Below are 27835 nucleotides of genomic sequence, written 5' to 3'. Positions count from 1 at the left end.
CTATTTATAGATCCCTTCTCCTACCCCTCGCTTTTCCCTATCTCCTAGTTTTATTTTCTCACTGTCTCCCCACTGCATTTCTGTTTTCCACACCTTCCTCAAATTTGTCAAATCCTCTCCCACCTTCTCCTAAAATGTATAAATGTGATTTTCTCATTATCTGTGATGTTTTACGCCAGATAATGGCTCTGTGACCCGAAACGCTCCTAAATTCCAAAAATGTAAATAAAAAAATCACAAGTAAACGTAAATTAATTTATTTGGATGCTCTATCAACACCACCTCAGTACGATATAATTCGCCGCTCTTGAATTCCTCATTCAGTTGTTTTTTAGTATAAAAAATTTCAATTAATAAAAATTTGCACTTTTTCGCTGTAAAAATGTACATTTGCACTTTTCCACAAATATTTTCATCATTTTGTACAATTTCATCAGTTATTTAAATTATTTTTTCCACATTTCCACAATTAATTATGAATAAAAGTAATTTTAGAAAAGTCAATTTGAATTTTATTAATTTTTTTATTTTTTTATTAATTAATTTTTTTTTTTTTTTTATTTATGCCGAGCTTCCACTATATCATGCCTGCATCCGTTGCATTTTTTTATTAATGCTTTTGAATTTTTGCATTTTATGCTAGAAACTGATATTCACCGTATTGAGAACACTTTTGTGAGTTTTCTGATCTTATTCCATGCATTTCCCATCAGCCCACAGATTTTTTCATGATCTTTCATTTGAATTAAAGACTTCAAAGTCTGAGGCGTTGGAGCTCAGCGTCGGAGATGAGGGTCAAACGCGGGCAGATCCTCTAGCCCATCCCGATCTCGCCTCCTGATCAGCCATTAGGGAAGGTGGTAAAAGGAGTCTGCGCCATGAGAACTAATTGATGAGTGTTTACAAAGGAGGGAGAGAAACTTACGAGAAAGAGATCTGCGAGATGGGAGAGAAAATGTGAGGAAAAACCACAGGGATGGACACAGCATAGGAGTGGCTGAGACGTCACGGCGACTCAGTGGGACGCAGCCTATCTAGGCACGGGAAGGACTGAAGAGATGCAAAAAAAAGCCCAGACGAAAGATATATGCGGGTATGATGGGGGATCAAGCGAATCAACATGGAAAATTTCATCCCCCTTTAGCTAGCTTAAGAATTATAAAAGGAAACTTGGGATTTTATTAATTAGCATGGTATAACCTACGAATTCGCTATCCAGCACAAGCGGGCAGTTAGGGATATCGTTTTTTTTCATCCTTTTCAATTTCCTTCTCTAATAGTTTTAAATACTTATCACTATTAAGTCTCCAGTAACTTTGGCAATACACTGTACCAAATGCTGAATATCATACATTTCTTTTACGTAACACCCAAAATTACCGCTAGCAAAGCTATTGAGTATTCTAATTTCGTTTACTCCCTTGAAAATTGAAGCAAATCAATTTTAAAAATATTCTGCCTATTACTAAAATTCATGGCGTACTGTATCGATTAAGCTATTAATATAAAAGTCAAATTTTACCTTGTCGTCCCTTGGTCAATTTTTTTGTACTTAATTAAAAGCTGATTACTATGAAAATATTTCATCCATGAGACAAAATGGCAACTCACTCCGTGTTGTAAATATTTTAACCTTTTTCACTGTTATTGCAATAATTATATAAGAGAAAATGGGTTATCTCCATACACATGGCTACTGTTAAGCTTTGTACTTTTGATGCATCTTATTTTGAACTCAAAAAAATGAAATGGTGGTGTGTTTTTGCAGCCATTTACGTAATATGAGTCAGAATAGTTATTTATTTATTTATTTATTTACCCTTTGAATAATTCGACTCAATTTAGAGATTCATTCTTTCTATTTAGTTGAAGTTTTTAACGAAGCGGGTCAATTTTTATTTACGACTGGAAACAAATATTTGCATCCGGAGAGCCCTAATTGCCCGCATTCGAGGCGTGGTTAACGAAGTGAAAAGAACCAACTATCTCTCGCCTTTTTTTATCCTTACATTCTTTTGCTGCATGCCTGGTTAATTATATTTTTTTCCTTCTCGTAGTTTTTATTCGGTGGATTTTTGGCGGAAGATCACTGCAAAGTGGCGTTGGGGCTGACATAATGAGTAGCATAACTCATGGTCTTTATGGCCTGTACCATTGAAAGTGAACTCTTTGCCATGGTAGTGTCCAGCCTACAGAAAAAAATACTTGTCTCTTTCCTTCAATTTATTGTCAAATGAAATTCTTGTTAGTCTTTATTTTATTTTGGTAAAAAAATATTGCTGTATTCTTTCATGCCCACATGTATCAACTTAATACCATCGTTTTCATTAATAGCCCTGATGAAGGTATGAAACATTTATATGTATAAACGTTGGCAAAATAAAAAAATAATATCATTCGTAGACCTATACTCGGGGACGTTAATCAACATCAAACTATATTATGAGCGGTATTGAGATTCACTTATATTGCAGCAAGGGAAATCTCCCATGAATTGGGAATCGAGCAAAAGAAGCATACACCTCAGCGAATACATACACTAAGCCAGGGTTTCTTACCTAATTTCAATGAACAGTTTTTTTAAATATCGGAAACTCCAAATGAGATAAACTCCTGGAGAAATGGGTTATCTCTCTGGGAAACTCCTTTGTATGTTGATCATCTATCTTTTAAGATGACACCGCATGAATGTCATTTTTTATGATGTGTAACAAAATTATGTTGTATTATTTCTGGAAGCTCCTTTTGGGTCTTGATATCTTAGTTCAACAATCTCTTGGTCACGTGGCGTTTACCAGGCGCCAGGCCACGTTCTTTTGTTTGTCCTTATCGTATTTTCATAGTTAGGAATATCATATTCCTTGTATCTTATTATTTAATGATTATGTAATAGTCATTAATATAGTTATATATTTTGACGCATTTATGGAATAAATTTTGATATTTTGTTGTTTTAGCAGTCTGGTAGATGCCACGCGACAACTTGAGTTACAATACGTTACATGTAAGACTTTACACTTTCCCGGCGAACAACATGTAAAAACTCTTCTCGGGATACCGCGCGGGTAAGATTATATGAGAGCGCCGGCGTCTCGGGTACCGACTCCCTACCCATTCTCACGGCTACTGAGAGAAAACAGTTACAGTCACAGTACGGATTTTGATAATAACCCAAAAAGAAAATAATTTTTACTACAGGGGGAATAATTGATTTTGGAGACATATTATATTGATAGCGCCTTCAGTCGAAATTGAACCAAAGTATATCTTATCACATTGGAAAGTTATCAGAGCTAATGAGAAACTGAGTAGCCGTGAGAATGGGTAGCGAGTCGGTACCCGAAACGTCGGCGCTCTCATATAATCTTACCCGCGCGGTATCCCGAGAAGAGTTTTCACACAATACGTTACATGCCTCGTGATATTCATTGCAAAGTTTTAATACGTTTTTACTATAAGCTAACAACTATTTAAATCATTACATTTTGAACATGCGTCTTATTGCTACTAATGATTTATTGTAATCACTTAAACGCCTGAATAAAATCATTATAACGAAGAATATACTATGGTTCTCACATCATTGAAGTGAACTTTGGCGTATAATACACCATTTTCCCCTCTGCTGCGTTCGTTTATGGTGGTTCATTACATTGATGTAGATGCATGACATTAAACGTAATCATACACACAACAATTTTGTGGTTGCATCGAATGATAAATTTCCAATCTGATAAGAAATATTTTGGTTCAATTTCAACTGAAGGCGCTATCAATATAATATGTCTCCAAAATCAATTATTCCCCCTCTAGTCAAAATTATTTTTTTTAGGTCATTATCAAAATCTGTGTAACTGAAAAATATGCTTACATTTACTGCCCAAATTTAACATGTTTTTTTTAATTTCAATGAGAGAAAAACTGTGAGAAACGTCAAAATAAGTACTATTCAGTCTTTTATAAATACAAATATCTCCATCATTACTATGCATAAGTTGTTGCCCATTCATGAAATTAAATATTCAATGAATGGTTTATTGTATTTAAAACATTTATTTCTTCTTTCATACATTTTGTTTAACCATTCCAAAATGGTGTCTGTGAGACGCCTGGAGACAAATAGCGCTCCAAAATGTGACGCGAATGACGGAGGGTTAGGTTTATATTCGAAAACGGTCTCTCGGTGCGACGTAGAAAACGTCATATTGGAGCCCGTTAATTTCTAGGTCCAACTGAAACGATAAATTAAGAGATATATTTTTCCGAGCTGATAAGAATGGGGGTTCCTTTTTACCCTGAACAATAACGGAATTTTAAAAAATGCTAAGTGGAATTTCGTAAGAAGGTTTCATTATTGTTTTTTTTAACTGCTGGCGTCAAAAATACCCTCACCACACCTTTATTGGGGCGACTTGCTGTACATTAAGTGTATATAGAATTTTTTTTCGATGGCAATGAAGAACTATTCTATTATTGTCTTTTTCCTCCTTGAGTTTTCTTCATACTAAAATGGCCCTTTTGAACGTAATGCACATGACCAACAAAATCATAGTTTTTTAATTAGCAATGGACGATTTCGTAGTTCGTGTACTCATTCGAGTAATGTAGAACGTAGGGTTAATCGAGGAGAGACGTTACGCCGCATTCGGGATAGACTGATCGGGTTTTCTGACAGATTGCGGTGCAAAGAAGGATTAGATGACAGGGAATAAGTGAGGCTGTCCTGTTTGCTTTTCATCGGTTTCACAGAAAACCGATGAAAAACCGAGCCTTCAATCTTAATTTGGATTGCTAAACTGAGCAAATATTTGAATGGGTCACTTGTAAATAAGTTTATGCCAGTGTTATAGCCTTCCACTTACCGGTGTTGCCTTCCGTTTTATATGCTAAGTGGTCATTTGATCACTGCTACTACACTCCATACAAAATGGCCGAAAAAACTTACATGAAAAATGAGTTTATTCCTAAAAAAGCTTGAATCCTTTAATTTTACGTAGATATGTTAGTTATTCTTGTATCACTCTGATAAAAGCATTATAAAGACTATGATATACTACAGAATATCGGCAGCGAAATGGAAATTACTGCCAAAATGAATCATCCACCTCAACTGATGTACAAAGTTCTGAGGATAAGTACCATAAACTTTGGAAAAGTTCCAATGCCTCTCATAAAAATATCTTTATCAGGAGGCGATACGACGACCACATTCAACCCCTGCATCTGGCCTCATAACTTAAAATACACATATTTTGATGCGTTAAATATCTCTTGGTTTTTGTAAACAACTCAATATAATACTAACGGTCTAATCTTTTAATGTTTCTTTCGTGATATACGTTGCAACAGGTACGCCATCAGAAATCGATTTGTTTACCAAAAGCTGGCCCTGTTATATATCCTCATCCGCAATTGGGTTAAAGCCAAAATTATTGTTTTGGCCAGAGAAGGCGGAAGATATTGATATTCGGGGAAAGAGATGGCGCCTTCACGTCCCTCAGGAATTGATAACCAGGCTGATTATATGGGGACAACAAACTATGCTGACGCATTCATGCATGAAGAAAACGACGAGAAAAGAAAAACGATGATAAAAATGGCCAAATATTGCAGCTAAAGGGGGTACATAACGCAGGGCTACTACGAAAAATGTTGAACGAAGAATTGAAATTGGAAGTTTTTTCTTTTATTTATTCCAAAAGTAAAGCTTAGACGCAATTTTGAGCAATTTTACAACAAATTCATTCATTTTAACAGCAATACTTTTGTGAAACGTGGAAATTTTAGAAGCATTGGTTTTTAATACTCACCTGTAATCGCATACTGTTCTTAATTTGGAGTTCATACACCCCAGGCGTTCTATCGTGTTTCTTTTGTAATATAGCAAGCTTTGCTTCTTCGATTAGAAAATATTGGGGGCAAGGCATGAATTGGTGCAATTGGTTGAAAAACTTTCTTTAACTGTGCATTGTCCATTTAGTCGGTAGTGATGGACGCAAGCGTCCAACTCGCCCGCTGGCTCGAATGAGATTAAGTATTTTACGGTGACGAGGGTATTTTTTCCCCTGTCAATAGGTGGCATATGCACTTTATTAAATCAGGAATAAATATTATGTGTTTTATTTCTATAAATAGATATATTCTTCCTGTAGCTGTTATTTCCTGTCAATCCTTTTGACAACTGAAATTAAAAGTTACCTGACTTATTTTTCATTAATTTTGATTGCATACGTTATTATCTATCTCCTTCGCTCAGCTAGGCTAAAGTATTCCCTGCCGATGCGATTTATCTGTTATTGCCGAGTACTATTGTATTCTCTATGACTTGATGAACCATTATTTTCACAGCGATCTTTTTCTCGATATTTTTGTTTTCAATTTATGTTCTCATACAGATAGGCATGGAAAAAGAGTGGGTTTGTAACACAGTCCTGCAATAAAATTAATATACTTCGTGAATGAAATATAAAAAAAAATTTCCAAACAGACCGCTGAAAAAATTAAAAGAAATCAGGTTTGGATGGAAAGCGGTTTTGTGTAACTTATGGTTAAATAAGGCACTCTTGGAGTAGGTGGCGAGAATGCCTCAGTGGAAGAGAAAGGAAGCCTTTGAGTCGCGGTCCGCACAGTATCTCAAGCCTCAAAGTATAGTCTCATTTTCTATCATACGGGAAATATGCAATATCGAGTGTTCAAGAATGCCTTTGTGAGGGAGGTTGGGGCACGTTTTATAAAGGAAAAGAGAATGGCGGATCGAAGAAAAAGGAAAGCTTTAGCATGTTGCAAATAGCGACAATTCCTTAAAAAACAAAACAACGATGGATGTCCATTATTTGGCCAGAAATATTTCTATATCAGTGTTTTTCGTTGCGGAAACTTTCATATCTCATCAAATGAATCGAAATTGCAAGCGTTATTTTATTTACTTATTGTATAGTCGTTTGCCGTGATTTTCTTAATTTTCCGCAGAGCAACAACGGAATTCTTATCCGTTAGATAAATTAATTTTTGTTAGCACTATTGCAACTGATTTTTTCACCCTTAATTCGTCTTTTCTATTCCATTCGAGCAATTATTTTAGATGTTCAATTTTGGTTTCACGTGAATTATATGAGCTTCCCTTGTGGAAACAAAAATAAATACATTCAGTGTTATGAGATAATGCCGTTTTGTCCATGTTTAGCGAAAAGGTATGGTACCTCCAAATTTGCTATGACCTGTGTTTACGTAGCGTTATTTTGGGAAAATTTTATTCGATGCATATTAAAATTTATATTCTATTCTTTTCAGGTATGTGCTTACTCCTGGTCTGGAAATTTGCTCCTTGGAATCCTCAAAGAAAATATTTTGCGCTACATGTAGCAAGGTAATTATGAAATTTTTAGCATTGGTACTTGTGCATTACGTCTTTTAAACTTCATTTATTTTTTTCAAGAACTGGAATTTTCTTTCTTATTTTGTCTAAAATGTTTTAAAGTTTTACATTGTTACAAGGTTTTGCTTTATGAGATATCTTCCGATATAGAAGGAGGAGTGAAAGAACTTAATAATTAGCAGCAAATTAGTATCTTTTGTTGAAATTGTTGATCGTATTCGTTAACTTTGCCCCTCCCATTGATACAATTGGTGATAGGAAATATTATAATTCGTACCTAGACCCACCGTAAGTAATGTAGGACCTAATGCTTAACTTGGTAGTCGATGGCCTTTAATAATCCAACGAAACAGCCCCCTTGCCTTGTCTTTCTATTAAGTTTTATACCTTTAAGTAGGGGAGGTAATTATGCAAATTATCAACTTATCTTTGTCAATTGGAATAAACCCTGACATGAATTTCTTACTATTTATTTCATCTTTCATTAAGTACCTATTTGACCCATACCTAATTTAATTTAATCATCCTTCAACGGAATAGTTTTAACAATATTGGCATGTTATAATTTTTTTATTGATGCCGAGATTATTTTTCCGCCGAGATGCCGAGACTTCAGGTTTTCTAAAGTAACTCTCACTAAGCAATAGTATGATAGTTAAATACTTTTATTGGAAGCAATGTTTTTGGTAGATTTTAAAAAATGTAGTCAAAGAACATTTTAGCGTAAAACATAGCCAATTTTATGTATTTATACGCTATCAATATGCCACAGTCGCGTGACAACACATATTCCTAAATTTTAGTTAAATAAACATGTAGGAAATTTTTATAGTCTACGGGATAAATGTTTTGAATAATCCAGTATAATTGACGCATTATAAAGTTTAATTTAGTGATAAAGCTTCAGAATGTTTTCGGAGATACAATTCCTATATGATGAGCCTATGATTTATGAGCAAGAAAAAGAAAATTAACAATTTACGTCTGTAGTAACTGTGAATGTGTAGTAACTGTGAATGTGCCGTAGGAATTTTATCTGCTTTATTCATTTAAATGATATGTTGGTGTTTATTGGCGAGTCAGTCGTTTTAAGGAGTTTCTTTATTAGGTGCATTTTACTGATATTCGCTTCAATTTTTCAGTCGTTCGTACTGAGCAATTTTCAGAAGAGCATTAACAGGGAAACCACCAATCATTGCTGTTATTTATTCTTGATTGACTCGTGATAACTTGTTGGGTATCACTAAAGGCCTCCTTAAAAGTCAATTTGTGAACATTTTTAATCCATTATGCGAATGCGATTTTCAAAAGCTTGTTGAACCTATTTCACAAGTAAATCAATACATTATTTTCCCCCGTGTTTACTTAAGATTGTCTAATTGATTTGAATTGAAAAGTCTTAATTTCCTCTTGCTTTCTTCGTTTTTGGATTTCCTTGGGAATTGTTTTTTCCTGATTGCTCGTGCTATTTGAAGTTTATATTCTTATATTCTCCGCTTTTCCTCATTTTTTCCCTCTGCCTTTTACTTCCTTTTTGATGATTTAGCCGCTGTATCTTTTCCCGATGGCTTAGAGGAAAATTTCCAGAAAGAAAAAAATTAATAGATCAGCGACCTCTGTTTTCATTCATCACGGCAGCATAATTTTCAATGGATTTTCAGGAGTGCGACTTTTCCCGACTACCAAAAGGAAAATTCGCTCGTAAAAGAGACTTTCCTCGACGCAAAATACCATACAATCAGTTTTATTCTTCCTGAGAGCAAACTGCTGAGTATAATTAGAGGAAAGAAATCAATTGCGAAAATAATATTTTAAAAAATGAGTGAATATTTTAGCAAAACATTTTTGTGGTTCGCCAGTAGTTTTTATTTTAGCTCTTTTCAACGCAATACAAATTTAGGAAACAAAATCCTCACCTAAAAACCTTAAAAATAGGTTTTAATTTTTTGAGCTGCTGTATTGGTGAAGAATTTTACTGTTTGTAGGTGATTATATATATATCGAAATCGTACTCGCTTAATATCGTACTTCTTGAGCACTTTTGTAAGTTTTTGAAATACTTTTTTCAATAATTCCTAACTTTTTCTATACAATTTGCATTTAATGGAGAAAAGTAAATGAAAGATACCTTTCTTTGATCTTTTACCATGTACTTTAAGGTATTAGTGAAGCTACATGGATTGTTCTTTTAATTCTAAATCCGAAAAAATGAAAAAAAAATAGTTTTTACATATTTTAACTGTAGCTTTTGCAAAAAAATAATTCTCAACCTATAATTTTCTTATAATTCAGTGTACCGTTTCCAAATTTTAAAGATTTTAATCTCATTCAGACACTTTGCTCTTCTTCATGAGAGTGAATAAATATGGAATGGTGTTGCCCTATTGTCATTATTCGTTGACTTAACTGTTTATAGAACTGTTGATGCGATCTTTTCGAATTCTTCCCCTCAGAATTGGCCGAACGTTAGTGTTCATATTCAGCAAATATCTTCATTGCTGTTTATAAAATAAAGTGAAATTGCTACTCATTTTATCACTAGAAGTCCCGTGGTCGTATTACTACATAGATGGACTATTATCCGTATTTTTGATGGGCAGTAATTACTTTAAATATTCCTTAGTTTATGTTGAAGTTAATTGATCACATCATCACTTATATCCTTTTCCTTTATTTATCTTTATACCTGAGTAATTTTTACAAATGCTTGTTACTCCTGCTTCATCTGCCCTGGCCTACCACACGCCAATCAGTATGGCAAATAGGTTGCTCATTTTCATTTCTAATGGAATAAGGAATTGTAAGTAGATAAACGTGCTAACTAAAACATCAAAATGCCCAGACTAAGTTGTGATTTCCTGAATAAAAGAAGATAAAAACGCTTTACCCGTCATTTTGACCGATGTTTGTCTTTTATGGCAGACCAGTGGTATAATTCCGTTTCTACGTGAAAAAATTACACGATAATTTAACAAAATACGTACCATAAAAAAGAAATAAAAGTAAGCAAAAATGAAGACGAAAGAAAAATTAATTTAGACCATAAGATTGGAGTTTACTCGACAAAATAACGGGTGTGATTCTTCTAGTGTTAGACACGTTTAAATGCCATCGCACTATTTTTTCCTGTTCTTTTTGCGTCAATTTGGCGTCATACACTCCCTCTCCCATTTGCGCCATTCATCATTCTCCACCCGCACCGCCGTTCCCATAGAAATACCCCAATCCCATCATGCCCTTTAAGAGTCGCCCCGTTCCACACCCAGATTTATTTCCACTCGTAGCAGCAGCAGCAGGTGTTGGTGGCGGCGAGCGGTCCGCTTAGCGCGGAACAGAGGCCCTGATTGCTTCGAGAGGCGTACACCGTAATTGGCAGGTCTCGCGAAAGACTACCACTCAGCTTTGACGCAAGGAAGGGAGCCATTCCCTCTTGCGAAGTCACGCTGATCCCTCGGTCTCTTGAGAGACTAAAAGAGAGATTAAAATGTCAAGAAATTTGCAATATATCGATACCCTTTTCTTTTGCGCCGAAATGTCAAGAAGAAGGCAGAGTGTATTCTAGAGGGACCTTCGGGAAAAATGGAAAACCGAGTTTTGCCTGCAGTATTATGGCTGTGAATAATTGTTAATAGGACTACTTAGGTGTCGTAAGGTAGGATTAGTATACAAACAAAAGTGTTTATGAGCATGAAGGTGTGTCATACGCTGATAATTACGAGTTAAGTCATTAAATTTTAAATATACAAATATCTACGATCTAAATTTCTGAGGCATATTATGGTGCAATGTGTTGTCAAGTATTTTTTTGTCCTTGTCGAAAGTGTAAAGCAGTTTTCAAATTCAAGGACCAAGTACATTTTTGCGTAGGTAATATCAATGATTTTGTCAATGGGGATGCATAAGTTGGGTTTGCTTACTGTTGTTAATTATATCTGTGATCAGATTATTGTAAGGCTCGTGGGCTTAACAGCCATCGAGTCATTATTTGCAATCTATCGTTAAGGTGGATTTGGTGGTAATTCTAAGTCTTGAGTTGGGTTCATATACCACAGCAAAGAGACTCAAGTTGTTCAACAAATACTCACCTTCTCTAAATATTAAAGTATGATTTAAATTAATAAGATCCTTATTATAGAGCCCCGATAGGGCTGTGACCTTAGTCGTTTATACATTTGAAATTCAACTATGCTTATGAGACACATTGCTTTCTTCTGTGCAATACATGGTATTATTTTACGCACTTTTTCACTGAATAGTTAGATTTTCACATCTAATAAAAGAAAAAGTATTAAGATTAGTTCATTACATCCCATTAGTTTAGTAATAAGCCTTCATATTCACCAGCATACAACCCTGTAAATCATTTCAGTGATCAGAGGTTGGGGTGTCAGAACACCCCTCATCAACAAATAAAAAGGAAATGATTTAACGAAGTTCCGCCAAGCATGTATTGCAGTCCTTTATTTCTTAGGGTTTAAGCGAATTTCCATACATATCCCTTTGATTAATATCTCTCTTAATTTATCGTTTCCGTCGGACCTGTAAATATAGTGGGACTGTAATCTGATGTTCTCCATGTCGCTCTGAAAGATATCTATTATTAATTTTTTTTAGCAATCTAAGCATATCGCGCGGCCGCCGAATCTCTAGCGGCTCCCAGCCTGATTCATTTAACGCTTTCTCTACGCCCTTAGCAGTATTTGACGAATAGCGCGGCTTCCCTTTGTATTTTATAAAGTTTATGGATTAATCCTTTCTGCTCCTCTTCCCATGTCCTCGCTGCATATTCAAGGTGAGGCCGGGAGAGTGCGAAGTAACACCTCTTTTTTACTGTTTCCTCCGGAAACCTTCCAACAATACGCTTGACGAATCCTAGCTTCTACAGCGCTGTGCCTTGTCATTCGTTATTGGATTTCTCCGAGTGGTTGCCCCCTGATTTTGGGAATATCTGTCAATCTGTTCTCATCAAGTTCCTGTTCCTTCGTCCGTCTCCATTGAAACGTTTTCCTGCAATCCTTCGTAATATTTCACACTTTACTTCTTCCACACACTTCTCTTCACACAATCCTCTTCTCCGATGAGTACGGATGCAGACACTTGTATTGATGTGATTTTCCCTTCTTACTCTTTTATTGGAATGTGTTTACGGAAAACAGAGGACGTTCAACCCCGGGCAGAGAATTGTTACAAATTGAAACCAATCTCTTTGGTCCAGATATGTTTGTTTGCCTTTTCTAAGAGATGGCGATTATTTTTTAAAAATATTCCGTCCGTGTTCGGCACCAATGATGGAATGGGAACCAATTACTTTCGTTCTTTCTCATCCCTTAGTAGCTACAATTGACAATAGAAGAGATTTAAATTTTAAAATGCATATTGCACACCAATCAAAAAATGAAACGTTAGCCAAAGCTCGCGATCGCAAGCACAAACCTTTTAGGGCAGAAAATTAATTAATATATGTAAAGTGTTGTCCTGAAATTTATTCTCACACATGATGCAAGTTTTCATTCATAGACATTTTGTTTTTCTTTCCACTGACGCTAACGGAGTTAAAATTTGATTTCATGAGTGCATTCGTGTTGAAAATAGAACTTCAAAAATAAAGTAATTGAAAAAATATTATTTAACTAACATAACACTGGCGGTAGTATCACTATTTTTAAAGTTCAAAATATTACGTTTCATTACTTGAAGTTTTTCTTTCAGGGTAGTTAAAAATTGCTCCCTGGCTCACGGTAGATTTATTGAAAAAATGCTGTAAGCTGCAGTTGCTACTATAATAAATTTATCACATTACGCTTGCAAAAATTTCCGAACTCTTTAATGCTCATCTCTATTTAAGAGTAATTTCATGAAAATTAGGTTTGCCTGTGTATCAGTTGGAAACGCATTCAATTTTTAAGTGATCTCATTTCGCCTCATTATTGAAATGAATTTTAAATTCACTAATTATTTCAAAACGACGATTTATATTATCGATAGTATTATATTTATATTGAATGCTAATTTAGCTCATGGAAAAGCTTAAAAACACTCCCTGATATAGGGAAGTACACTAGTGTTTCAAATGCACCAAAAACATTTTTTAAATTAGAGTTCAGAGTAACATAATGTCGTAAAACTACAGTTTAAATCCTAATAGTGAATACTTGATTCGAGATAACCGTCCGAAATATGGAAAAATTCAAAGGCCGCTAAAACGGGTGTCCATGTTGAATATTGGCCGTGACGTCACAAGGCAGTAGCAGAAGGCAGCTTCTACGCCGTTTAGTTCTACCACTATTATTGCATAGAAAAATTACTGAATTTGAGGGTATCCGTTTTTTGCTGTCATAAAATATCTTCAGAATATGTATGTGGCTGCTTCTCTTTTGAGTACATGACTTCATCATTGCGTAATAAATTAATTTTCATTTACGTGTCAACTTCAAGTTTGGAAAGAGTAGTGCGAATAGCACATTGAATCTCAAATAAATAGATGATGGTATTTATTTTTCGCTGGGTATATTTTGGCACAATGCCATTTATCATGCCAAAACTTTTTTTGTAAGAACTGAGTCAAACTAATAAACCTGTTTCAGACGTTTGCTGCAAGACTTATTCGTTGCGTATGTATTCACGCCGGCCGGAACGTTCGCCCTTCGCAAGTAGAATCATGGGATGTTAGCCTTATTTCCGTGCCGGCTGGTTGTTGCAATGGTTCGCTGTCCAGGATGGGTTCAAGAAAAGTTAATCTTGGTTGGGAGAAGGAAAGTTCCAACGATTTATAAATGGTATACCAAACTTTGATGTATTTATGGTCACTGAATTTTTGAAAAAGGAGGACAGGTTCAACGCTCCATAGAAATGCGAGGCGTTAAGGCTAACAAGGGCAGACCACGTACCTTGCTCCGTCTTTTTCAATTAGGGCCTTAGTTAGGCTGTAATTAATTAATTTTCATGCGGTACTTTTCACAAGTTATATATAAATTCAAAATATCCTACAATTCCCGATGGCTCAGTTGGGGTAGTGGTATCGTGTACGACTCTGATTGAGGGTCAGGGTTCAAATCTTCGTCATAACATATTTTTTTTGTCTTCATTGTGATCATACGGCGTCATGTTTATCATTAATTTTAATTGCAGCAATCATAGACATGAGACAATTTTTTTATCATCATAATGGCGTTTAGGTATTTTAGCCGAGTCATTACAAACGCAGAGATACGACGACTACAAGGGTTGGTGTGCGCTAAAATGTTAATTTTTCTTTGCTTATACTTACCAACTTCCACATTAAAAATGAAAACCACTCTTGCAAGAGCACATACCATTAAAGGCTCGCGGCAAGCAACAATATGCGTACAGACATAATTAATAAGAACACAAAACGAATATAAAATGCCATATATCTCGAACACTTGTAATTCACATTACTCCAAAGGGAGTTTACTTACTCAGTACCTACCTCAGTACCTTGTACCCAGTACCTTCCAGTTTACCTCAGTAGCAGTGCTAAAAGAACCATTCCGAAATATAATTTCAATTAACAAATAGGATGAAATAAAAGCAATTGTTAATATATTAATAGTCATATTGTTGATAACCCTGGACCTGGCGCGCTGGCGTATAAAATACGTCAATCTTTGAAAACCAAGGATTTCAACATTGTACGTACATTCTGGGCTAGAATGGTCTCGTGTATTCCTACAATGTACTTTGACTGCCTATATTGCGAGTTTTCAAAGTTCGAGGTATTGTAGCTAATTTTTTAGATCAGCAAGATGAACCCGTCACCAGTGGAGTATAAATTACGCCGCGCGACCTGCCGTGTACCTTTATATCTGTATCACCTATAAATGTACTAATTTCAACAAATAAAGATTAACGTTAACAAAAATCGTTTGTTATCATATATGCACATATCATGGGCAAAGTACGAATTTTCCCGGTCGTGTAAAATAACAGTCGCGCCATAATTCTTTAACCAAACTACTTTCAGTTTATACATTACATAGGTCTTCGCGGAAGATGCTATATTTTAACTCAACGCACTTTCTGATATGACTAAAGTACCTATTAAGTAAATTATTATAATATAAATATCATTTTGATCTTACAATACCTTCAAATGATCTTCAAAACAGAATATCATCGATAGGTAAGAGTCAGGAGCAGCTTTGAACCATTTATTCCGTATGGCTGGTGCTTAAGGCACGGGAATGAATATCTTCTCCCGGCTTTTGTTTCGACGTCGAGATGAAATTTGGAGCAAAAAATCATTTTTAATTCTTTTTTGAATTCATGTTATCCGCACTAGCCGACATTTTTAGGAAGCAAACTCCACCGATTCCCGGAAACTCTCGCCGCGCTCAAGAAGGCGACGGAATACAGCGATACTCCACTGGTGACTACTGCCTTGTGACGTCACATCTCAATCAAGATGGAGGCACTGTGTTTCAGCGCAACATGAAATTTTCCGACTTTCAAAACGTTTTAAAGTCCATACCCCAGATGCAGGAAATAAAAGTGACTATACTAATGTTTCTTTTTTAGGCTAAGCTTTCAAATTCAGCAATAAAAAAAAATTAGTGCACTTCCCTATTATTAAACATTTATCCACACTTTGTTTTTTTCCTTAATATTTTAATTGGAATAATTAATGGTGCTTGAGGACCTTCATATTTGCCGTAAGTAATTACCGGGGCCATTGCTTTGATTTGTGGAATAGAGTCGTCCATCGTATTCAAGCGCACTGCATACCGAGTTCCGAATGGCATGCTCTCTACTGCATATTTTTTTTAGGTTACGGGCAAACTGATGGAATGTTTCGATGCATTTAAGGTGGTTCTACAACTTTTAGCTAAACTTTGTTCAATCCGAATCAGCTGATGAATGACCATATTCATCAGATTCGCCACATTTCTGAGTAAATTCTGGCTCAAACCCATGCCATATGGCTTTGAATGCCCCTCAAATATATTTTATGGCGCTGAAAAATTCAATCACTCATTAAACATCATACTCAACTAATCATCAATTTATAATTGCTTCATGATGATGAAACTCAAACTTAGGTACATATCCTGAAAATACTCAGTACTTAATTAAAATCAGAACATCTTTCAATCTACTTATTATTCACCTAACGTGAATTTTTCCCCTATTTATGATTGTTCCCATGAAAATTGGCTATTTAATTAAATATATTACGAAGATATTGTGTTGAAGCTTCCGCGAAATACGAAATTTTGCTCACAATTTTATTTCGTTCCTCAAAAAAATTTCTCAATTTTTTCCCACGTTGCCACATTAATGTTGCTGTGGTTCAGTTATTTTGGATAAGATAAATAACTTTTAAATTTTACTCACGAAACTTAAGTACTTAATCTTATTTTTCTTTAGCAATAAATTCTTTTCCTCTTTAAATGGTTCTCAACGACTATATTTTTTTACTTAGTTATATAAGTATTTTTAAATGTATTGATGCTTAATCATTGTGTGGTCATTTAAACCCTATTCTGTTAAATATCATTATTTTTATCTCGTACAAAAAGTCGCAAAGTTTTTTTTTTCGTTCCGTTGCGCGTGAAAAAATATTTAAATCGCGGCCCCCATCGTTTCAGCCGTGTTTCGGCAAACGCACCCTTGGGACGAAGTTCCTGGATGAGGGCCGACTTCACTCCCTGAGGGCAATGCAAACATTCCATCCTGGCTAGACAGTGTGAACCCTTTCTCTTTCCCCCTACACGTTATTAATCGCGAAAAGAGAATCCCTGGAGCGTACGAGCAGGGACATTAAAAGTGCATGTTTAAATTCAGGCGGGGAAAGTTCAATAAAAATTGGCTTTGATACAGAAGAATAAGTGATAAATGAATTCAGAAAAGTTGTCACTAGCTTTCGTTGCGCAGTTTCAATGTTATATAACGATGCATTGGTTATTTTGACGACCGTTTTCGCTGGTAAGTGTTCGGTGTAAAAGGTCATCATAGAGTTTCCTCAACGATTTTTATTGTTTCGGGTAAAGACAGGTTTGAGCATCAAACTAGATTACTCTAGCAGTGGCTTAACAAAGAAATATTTCCTCTATTTTTTACGCAGAAGTTTGCGAAGAGTGCCAATGCGCTTCGTGATGAAATAGATAGAAAAATTAAAGAAGTACGAATACTTTAACCCTCTGTTTTTTGTGAGAAAGTTAAACCAACTTCTCGCTTACCCTTAATTCCTAATGAGTAATAAAGCAAACCGCAATTATATTCTCTCCCTGTGAAGTTAAACCAACAACTATCGACTCCTCTTCTTCTCTAATAAATAGAATTGAAGCCTCAATTGATTCGTCTTCCCTCCGCATTCGCTTTCCACATGCCTGCCAAACCGAAGATCGAGGATTCCAGTCCCACCTGGGTCAATTGTCGCTATCCAGGGCACCGATGTTCTTGTACGTTTAATTGTTAAATTTTATTAAAACCCCGATGCAAAGGCCAAATAGCGCTGTTAGCGGTGGCGTAGAAATAAATAAAATTAAAACATACGACATAAAAATTATCCCCGAGCATTAGTATGTTATCCTTTAATGAGCATGTTATCCCGTCTCAATATGATCCGTAGTCACTTTCTCATATTCTCACTAACTCCCTATCACTGAGTATGATATAGACTTTCCTATTTCATTGGAAGATTATTAATTGAAATTATACTTTAAAAATTTTGTGGCATATATACTTTGATACCTTAAACATTTTTTTACATATTTACTTTGGTCCACATTTGGAGGCAGAAGCTCGACTGTGTCAGCTGTTTGTTTCAAAATTGAGCTCCATTAGCGCCTCATTTTGGAGAACGAATTTTCGTGGTAGCACCGAAAATATCACTGTATGCTACACCGTAAAGTGAATTCATGCCATTATTTTGTAGTTAATTATTCTGTGGACAAAGGCAGTCGAGTTTATCATGTCGGAAACACGCCTTGACTAGATTAATCCAATTAATGGTAACAGTAGCATAATGAAGATAATTACTGAAAGTTTAGCCATTAATTGAATTCTCTGGCACCACATTGCGGCCTTCAACTCGTATCAAATTGGCCCCTATTTTCAATGGCCGCTACCTCCATTGAAACCAGGTGATAATATTAAGTAGGGATGAACAGCCATAATGATTCTGATCCTGTTTCCTCATGGATCTTTAGTGCAGAGATGGATCGGTTAGCTATAATCTGCAGGCTGTAATGTTGTTTAATTTTTTTTGCTAGTGTTTCAGGCGAAATAAAGTTTAAAAGATACAGTGTCCGGCGTGATGCGGTGGAAATCTTTGATATTCAGCTTATTAAAACAGCTTGTCTGTTTCCACACTCTTTTATTTTCACCGACCATGGTTTCGGCAACAAGGTCCTTGATAATGGCACAAGTTGCCGAAACCATGGTCGGTGAAAATAAAATAGTGTGGAAACAGACAAGTTGTTTTAATAAGCTGAAATAAAGTTTGAAAAAATTTCTTTCTGCAGTAATTGTTATCCGGGAATCTTCACGCATATCCATTTGGTAAACATACCGAAGAAAGATTCTCGAAAGTCACGCTTGGATTTAGAATTCTGATAAACTTTTTTTTTCAAAATATTTTTATTTCATTTTTTCATACTAGTTTTTCCTTCAGCTATTTCCCCGTTTTTGGTCCCTTATTCGAATTGTAGCTAATGTAAACAACGCCCGGTTAAATGGAATCACAGCGACGGTCAAAAACATAATTTCCTATTTTGCATTTATTAAAATCGCCAAAAGGGTGTTGGCCATGATTAATCGTTGTCATTGTTTACAATGTAGCTAATAATTCGATGAGAAATGGGAAATCATCTTCACTGTACACACCGTTGAATGGCTTAGGGATGTGAATTAATGAGATTACCTCTAGCGCCATGAAATCAAAAATTGACCCATGAAATTATATCCTTTTGACCTAATAATTCAACTTCATTGCTCTTTACTGATATTTTTTTGAAATCATAAACATGCAACTCCAATTTATCCACTGATCAGTTCTACACTATAACTCAATTATTGTCTTTCATAATGAAATAATTTCATTGAATGAAAAAATATTATACTTCATTTGCGGACATACTATTTACGTAATTCCTATCCGTCCTGTTACTTAGATAACTTTAGCACACTTAGGTCGGCTAAATATCTGAAATCCATCCATTCAAAGCATTTCCTTCTTTCAATGGCTTATTTTTACTGAATACACCGTCTAATGTGTACAAATAGTATCTCTCGTTTATGAATCAACCTTATTATCAGCGTACTTATAATTTTCTGCATAAAATTGCTTCACATGAGTTCACACAATTTCGTATTTCACGTATAAAAGAAGCATTAATGCTCTTATCATGGAAGAATATTCCGTAAGTTCTATCGTCTAATGAAAAGAATTGCTGGAATATATACGGCGCGTAAAGATATAAAAAAACTTAAAATAATATTCTTTGCATTCTGTGATTTGACAGTGTCCTGAGAATAAGATAAACGTACTTATCTCAGCATCGTCACTGGGTAAAAAGATTGAATTCCGCCTTCAATATTCTTAGATGGTGGCTAGCCCGATAAATCTTCATGAAGTCTTCACATTCATATCACAAAAAAATAACTCCGTAGGTGTCAATGCTCCGTCATTTCGTGTTGGCGAAGACGTCATAAATTTGAGGAAACAAAAAATAAACCATCGACGACATCGTAACTAGACGAACACACTGATACGTTGAGGCGTTTTAATGAACGATGAGCGGCCCGAAATTACGTCGCGGTGAGTGCAATGTGTGTGAGCAATTAATGATCGTAAGAAGTGTCTCTCGTCGGCGACTCTTGAACGGGTTTCAACGCAGTCAGCTGGGAACATATTTCAAACGTTACGTTGACGCACTGAATCTTAGGCGCTGTGCTGCTTGTAATGTCCCATCGTTCTCGCTTAAAGGGCCGTTTTTACTAATGTATTTACTGATCTTTTTAACAATATTAAAAAAATTTAATTGTTCAAACATGTTAAATATATTAAAGTAATATTAAAATAGTATTAAAATAATTGAATTAGAGGTAAGCTCAGCTCGAATTGAGTTGTCAACAAACACATAACTACCGTGTGTGTAAACAAATCTCCAAGCAATTGTTGATTATCAGTAATGTCCGTGTACTCTGAATGAATTCAAATCTTTTAACTTTGTAATAAACGAAGACGAAGTCACCAACTATCTATCTGAATATTTAAAGTCCTTGGAAGCACCTGGCTTACCACGGCACGGTTTACAGCTAAAGGTAGGCTCTGTGTTCATGATCTTTCGAAACCTAAACCAACCAAAACTATCCTACGGAACGTGTTTGGTTATTAAAAAAACTGATGATGAAAGTGATTCACGCCACTATACTCAAAGGAAAATTCAAAGATGATGAGGTTCTCAATCCGAAGATTCCATGATCCCAACTTATATACCCTTCTGAGCTTAAAAGTATTCAATTTTCAATTCGTGTTGCATTCGTGATAACGATTAACAAATCGCATGGTCAGTCTTTCAGTTTTTGTGATGTTTGTTCTCATGTGTCAGTGAAAACCCATGATTTTCTCATGGTAAATAATATTTGGTATGTTAACGAGTCGGTAAACCAACCGCTGTATTTCTTCCTTCGCTTCAAGGGCGCAGCTAGGAATTAAGGATAGGCGCAGCTAATACTGGCGTGTCTGTAGGGTATAGAAAACTCGCCAAGGTAAGCGAGAGGTGTGGGGGCCCTCCCCAGACTTTTTTTTAGGATAAAAGGTTCAAAATGGTAGGTTTTGCGGCTGTGTGTACAGTTAAATATTTTGTGACTCATCCGTCCCCCTAATATTAATAACCAAATGTTTTATAAAAAGATTCTCTGAGCTTTTGGGTGGGTTTTAACCCCCAAAACCCCCCTCGCTGCGTCCCTGCTTCGCTTCGCTATTTTTATTTAGCTTCATTCGCTTCATCCTGCGCATGATTATTATTATTACAGTATTCTACCGATTAAGGTAGGTTTCCATGGAGTACGCAAGAAGTGATCTGGGAGCCTCCCTTTCCTTCCAGTACTGCCTTCTTTAACTCACAGTAAGGCCTACTTTCTTTCAATCTATCTAAAAATCCTATTCTTTTCCTTCCCCTCCCTCGTTTCCCTAACATTCTACCCTCTAACACCATTTTCAACATCCCCTCACCGCTAAGCACTAACTCCATCCATACCTTCTGTCTCCTCCGTATCTCATCTAAAAGCTGTCTCTCCTCGCCAACCATATCCAGCACTTCGTCATTCCTTTTCCTCTCCGTCCATTTCACCCTCTCCATTCTTCTCCATACCCACATCTCGAATGCCTCCAATCTTCTCTCGTCTTCCTTCCTCAGTGTCCACGTTTCCGCACCGTAGAGAGCTACACTCCAGATCAAAGTCTTCACTAACCTTTTCTTTAAACTCTTACATAACGATCCTCTTAGAAGCTCCTTCCTGTTCATGAACGCCTCCTTCGCTAATGCAATTCTCTTCCTGATGTCCTTACTACTGTATCCGTTTTCCTCTAACGTACTGCCTAAATAGTTGAATTGTTCAACCTGCTCAAGTTTTTCATCACCCACCTTTATCTTGAGTCTCACATTCCTCGCTCGTGATGCTTTACAAAACCGCATAACCTTAGTTTTCTTGTGATTAATCCTCATCCCATACTCCTCGCAGCGCTCGTATAACGCATCCACTAGAGCCTGAAGCCCCCTCGCTGACTGGCTAATCAGCGCCTGATCATCCGCGAATCTCACTGATTTGAACATCATTCCTCCCACTTTTATTCCAGCTTCTAACTCATCCCACGCGCATGATAACAAAACAAAAACAGTTGTTTATCAGAAGGCGCTTGACGCAAGACATTAAACCCGAATGTGTAGGGCACACCGCATGCAGCACGTTTACGCAGTGCATTTTTTCCAAACAGAGATACTATAACTGGCTCGCCTCAAGTCATTTGATACGAATGCTGCTTCATAGGGGCTTTTCTTACACTAATTTTTATTTCATCAATGTTTTCTCATTTGATTTATAATAAATCAAATATGATTAAAAGGATCCAGCCGCTCTTTATTTATAAATGGTGCAACTAAACTATAAGTTCATCGAATGTTAGGCGGTACGAAGTTCGCCGAGTCGGCTAGTATTAGAATATTTCAAAGGATGGTTCTGCAGTTGGCGGCTAAATTTTCTGTCACTCGCCATGTACTTAAATGGGTTTACTCGCGTCGCTGGTGTCTAAGCGATAATTAGGGCCGCATTTGAGAGAAAATCCTGCCAAATGTGGGCTTAAAATTACAATAATACCAATTTACATTTGAGAGGGTACAAACAATCATATCCATAACTTCTGCTTGAAATTCATTGAGGGTGAAAATTTTGTATTTCAAAAATGAGAATATATGGATCGCTTCTGCGCTCATCCCGCACGGCGGACGTTTTTGGACACCGATTCACCCTCCGTTGGTCGTCTACAAGACGCCTGGCCATTTACTTATCTTTGTACACATCGTATTTTCATAGTTAGGAAACTCATATTCCATGCATCTCATTATTTTATGATTCTGAAACAGTTACCAATGTCATTATATGTTTTGTCAAACATATTTGTGAAACAAATTGATATTTTGTTATTTTTGGAATTGATAGTATATGCCACGCAACAACTCGAGTTACTATACGTTACATGCTAGTAACATCCTGATATTCACCGCAAAGTTTTTAAATACGTCTATAGTTTAAACTAACCCCTGTTTCAAGCATTAAATTTTGAATATGCGTCTTATTACTACGAATTTTTTATTGTAATCAATTTAATACCTGAATAAAACTATTAATGCGAAGAAGTTAATATGGTTGTCACATAATTTGAGTGAACTTTGGCGTATAATACACCGTTTTCCTCTCTGCTGCATTCGTTTATGGTGGCTCATTACATTGATGTAGATGCATGAAATTAACCGTAATCATACAAATAATATTTCTGTGGTTGCATCGAATGATAACTTTCCAATCTAATAGGATATATTTTGGTTCAATTTCAAATGAACGCGCTATCAATATAAAATTTCTCTAAAATTAATTATTCCCCATAAAATCGAAATTGTGTGTTTGGTTATTAAAAAAATTTGTGCTATGAAACTGTAAAAGAGTATTTTGGAATTACTCTCTTGATTAAATTGTTCACATAATTGCGATGAAAGAAAAACTGTAAGAAAAGTCAAAATAAGCAGTACCTATTCAATATTTTATTAATACAAATATCTCCATCATTATTAAGCATAATTTGTTGTCCATTCATTATATTAAGTCTTCCATGGAATACTTATTGTATTTAAACAGTTATTTCTGCTTTCATGCATTTTGTTTAACCATTCCAAAATGGTGTATGTGAGACGCCGCCAACTAATTGCGTTCCAAAATATGACGCGACTCACGGAGGGTTAAAATGCGTCCAAAGTAGTAACATATAACAATTTTCTAAGGAGCAGATTGTGACCCCCTCTATACAGTCCCAATGCTGTATACTATGGGTGCCTAAAGACGGTAGTATATGTTTTATAAAGAGCTTTGAAAAAAGTACGATGGAATGGAAGTGATAGGGTTCCTTGTTGGTGCATCAAAAGAATCAATTACACTGACTTTTTTGGCTGTCAAATAGATATGTTTTCATTAAATAATGCTCCCTTATCAAAGTTTAATTTTAAAAAATAGCGATTTTCTTTCTCTTATAGATAGTGATTGTAAGTAGTGTGGTTTAATTTGAAGGTGGTACATACTTTCATTTCTTTCTTTCTTCTTTTTCGCATTTAAAGCGAGCTTTTTCATTCAAATCACTTTAGCGTAAGATGTGTGTTTTTTAATTTGAATTTTCACCGAAATTATTAGCTGAACTAAGCGATACGGAGGAGATGATGATTTTTTTATCCATAGAAACGAAAAAGAACATATCCCATGCCAAAAGAGGCGATATCCCGAGGAATCATCATCTAAAAAGTTTGTTACTGGTTATTTCTTCGACTTACAAAATTTTCCTCATTAGAGACGTTATACTTAGGTATCCTCTGCAATATCATCTTTTCAATTTAATTGGACGCTATTTAGTCGAAATGTAATCGCCTTATCGAGAATAAAGATGGCGTCATGACATTCCAATTGAAAAACATGTGGGACCTCCCTTTCAAAGCATTGGTTTGTCATCCAATCGGTTTTTTACATCAATGTTAAACTTCAAACGGAATGGGAAAATCAATCCTCAATCTTTTTTAAGCTACGAAAGAGCTTCAATTTTTTTGTTTTATTGAACTAACAATATCAAGGACATTTTGAATACAAGTCCCTCATTTGGAAGGCTTCCGTGGTTATACAATCTATGAAGCCTTGGAAAAACATTATTTGCTTGAAATGGCTAAAAAAAATTTGAGAACTACCTTTGATTTTTTAATACGGATTTTTTTATGTCCATCATTGTTTTACTTCTAAAAGTCTTCCAAATCAATTACTCGTGAAACCATCCGTAAAATCGTAATGTTTAATAGGTTTCTCTCTCTCTTCATACATTTTCTAAAAAAGAGTATTTCCAAATAAAGTTTTTGTTTATCCCAAACCTAACAGCCAGTTTGATTTTAGTGTACGTAGTTGAAACATAAACTACATCATTTTCATAAATATTGATATTCTTGCTATAAGCAAATATTAGAAATGTCTTCAATAGTTTTCAATTTCTCTATGGTATAATCTGTAGAGAATATAAGATAAGAACTATATAAAGGATATAAAGCGCCTTCCTTTTTAATATCCACCCGTACGCAGGCAAAATCCGACGTTAACCCACTCTTGAGTTATCTTACTAATCTCGGATAAAGCGAATAGACTTGCGGGTGAAAGTCTAAATACTAGTGGGAAATATACTGCCTTTTCTGGGACGTTAAACGGCAAAGCCAGCGGTTATGGAAGTTTAAAAATAACATTGAACGAAGGGGATATAGCCATGAAACCAAGAAAGTTTGTACAAACCAAAGAACACCGAGAAAGTCAGCCCATTTCAGTCTGTAAGGGGAAAATGAAATAAAAGGCAAACGAAAAAATAATAGCTTAAAAAGAAAAATGAGCAAACGGGAAAAAAAATCTCGGTGGTAAAAGGCTGTGGAAACAATCCTAAAAAGAGAAAATGTAATCCTGTATAAGACTGAATTCTTTTCGCGGTAGCGAACAAACTGCCTTGATTTTTCTTTTATTTCTTTCTTTTCCAAACACTTGCTCTTTCGTATCACTCACTGCATTTTATTTATCGCCGGCGTAAATTGTTATAACACACAGGCTAAGTATAGCATGCACCGATCCCTCGAAATCGGAAGTTTATATCAGCGTAGAGGAGTATATCGAACGCCTCATGGATAAAATTTGAAATCATATGTTAAGGATTTTATACTAATGATTTTAGAAAGCTCAGAATTTCATTGACTAAGGGAAGAAATATTTTATCAATGGGTTCAAGGCCGACCAATGAATGAATAACCGAACGCAAAAGAAAGTTCTGCGCCACATGAAAAAAAAATGTGTGAATTTTTGCATCTCTCACTGATCTTATCAATTTCAGGACTTCTATTGAGAGGTTAAAGAATATTACGCTAGATCCATGCTCTGCTGAAAGTATGAAAATTCTTTTTTCGAGAGATATAGTCTTTAATTCCTACGATAATGCAGTTACCACGAGGCGTTTTAAATGTTTGACAGCAGTTTATTGACCAGTAACCGCGCATACGTCGAAGGATAATATCATTTCACTTATTTCTCGACTGCGACTCTGCGGTTTGTATTTCTCTTGTAGTCTGCGTTACATTTGGAGTGTCGTTTTGCGTTAGACAGATGTTAAATGAATTCTGGAGCCGCCAGAGCCTCGGAGGCTGCGCGCCAAGCTTAGATTGCTTGAGTAATTGAAAATGGAGATCTTTCAGTGCGATACGAAGAGAATTATATTAAAACCCTACTATATTATCAGGAACTTTGGTAGAGGATTTACTTTTCAATTGTTAACAGCTGGTGTCCTAATACCTTCACCACACCGCTATTGAGGTGGTTTACTGGGTAGTATGTAAAATTAGATAATGTAAATGATTTCGCTGAATGTATTCAATAGTCAGAAGAATAAATAAATATTTATGTATGCTCCCTTTGGGTGGAATTTATCAAATGGATTTTGACGCGAAAAAGTCTACTTTAGAATTCATTTCCAAAGTAATTCATTTTTATCTAACTCGATTACCATGCTACTATAGGTCCTGGTTTTGTGGGTCTAGTTTCGCAAGTTTGGCGAGATTTATAAGGCATGAAATACTCCTTTTCGTGCACACATTGATTTAATTTCTTGTTATGCCTGTGTGATGAAAATGGCTTCCAAAGTTTTTTTCTTCCCTGCTAAATTTCAGTCAATCATAATTGTAGTTCTGATAATTGTAACATCAAATTCCTCCTCAAAGACGTTGGGTAGCCAATAAATCGTTATCTTAAATTTTATTTTTATTCAAAATTAATATCGTATACTTCCATTCACGCCTGATATTTATTAGAAGCCGATTTCTCACTTAACTTTGCTTGGTTAAAGCCTATGGTTAGTCAAATGCGTGGTATCCTACATTATTTCTTAAAATGTACCTTTGAAACTTCCTTGAAACGAAAAGAAAAATGTACCTATTTCACGTTTTTTTCATTTTCTTTCTCGTCATTAGTATGATGTGTTCAAGCTTATTTTATCCTAAGAAGAATAGGTGTATTATTTACAATCTGAGGAACGTATTTGCTACGTTATATATCTACAGCCCCACAATTGATTGTTATTTAAACACTAAAATTCAGAAAATAATATAATCCACCATTCAGACCTGATATCAAGATACGTTAGGATAATTTCGTATAAAGATGGGAAAGATAAAATATAATGAAAAAAGTCTTTCTCCTTCAACCATTTTCTCATAACTTGAAAAATTAAAAAAAAAATATTGAAGTTGACGCTCACTTTTCAAGAGTTGGTGACGTTATTGACGTTCTGGTTCACTGAATCGCTCAAAATGACCCAATCTTTGACGGTTAGAATTGCTCATCAAAGTTTTAATGTTAAAAAAACCATAAGAGATGAATGCACGTTGAGATGATAGGTGAAGCCCGTCGATATTTCGCAGCTCATCATAGCTCGAGAAGTTGGCAAAGGAATGAAAAACGAAAATTAGGTGTATATTTTTTTTACTCCATCCCAATCAACAATAATGAACAACATGGTGTCCGAGCCCATCGGTGTAATCATGTATACCTCTCCTCAACAACGAATCGGATGTTGCTTATCGCTGCATCGCTCAAGCAATTTTTTATCCGCAGAGTTTTTCTCTTTTGTTTTCTCCCCTTGCGACCCTCGTGGGATATCCGCCTCGC

This window comes from Ischnura elegans, chromosome 3, assembly GCF_921293095.1.
Source record: "Ischnura elegans chromosome 3, ioIscEleg1.1, whole genome shotgun sequence".
In the NCBI taxonomy this organism is placed as follows: domain Eukaryota; kingdom Metazoa; phylum Arthropoda; class Insecta; order Odonata; family Coenagrionidae; genus Ischnura; species Ischnura elegans.
This window is presented reverse-complemented; position numbering follows the sequence as displayed.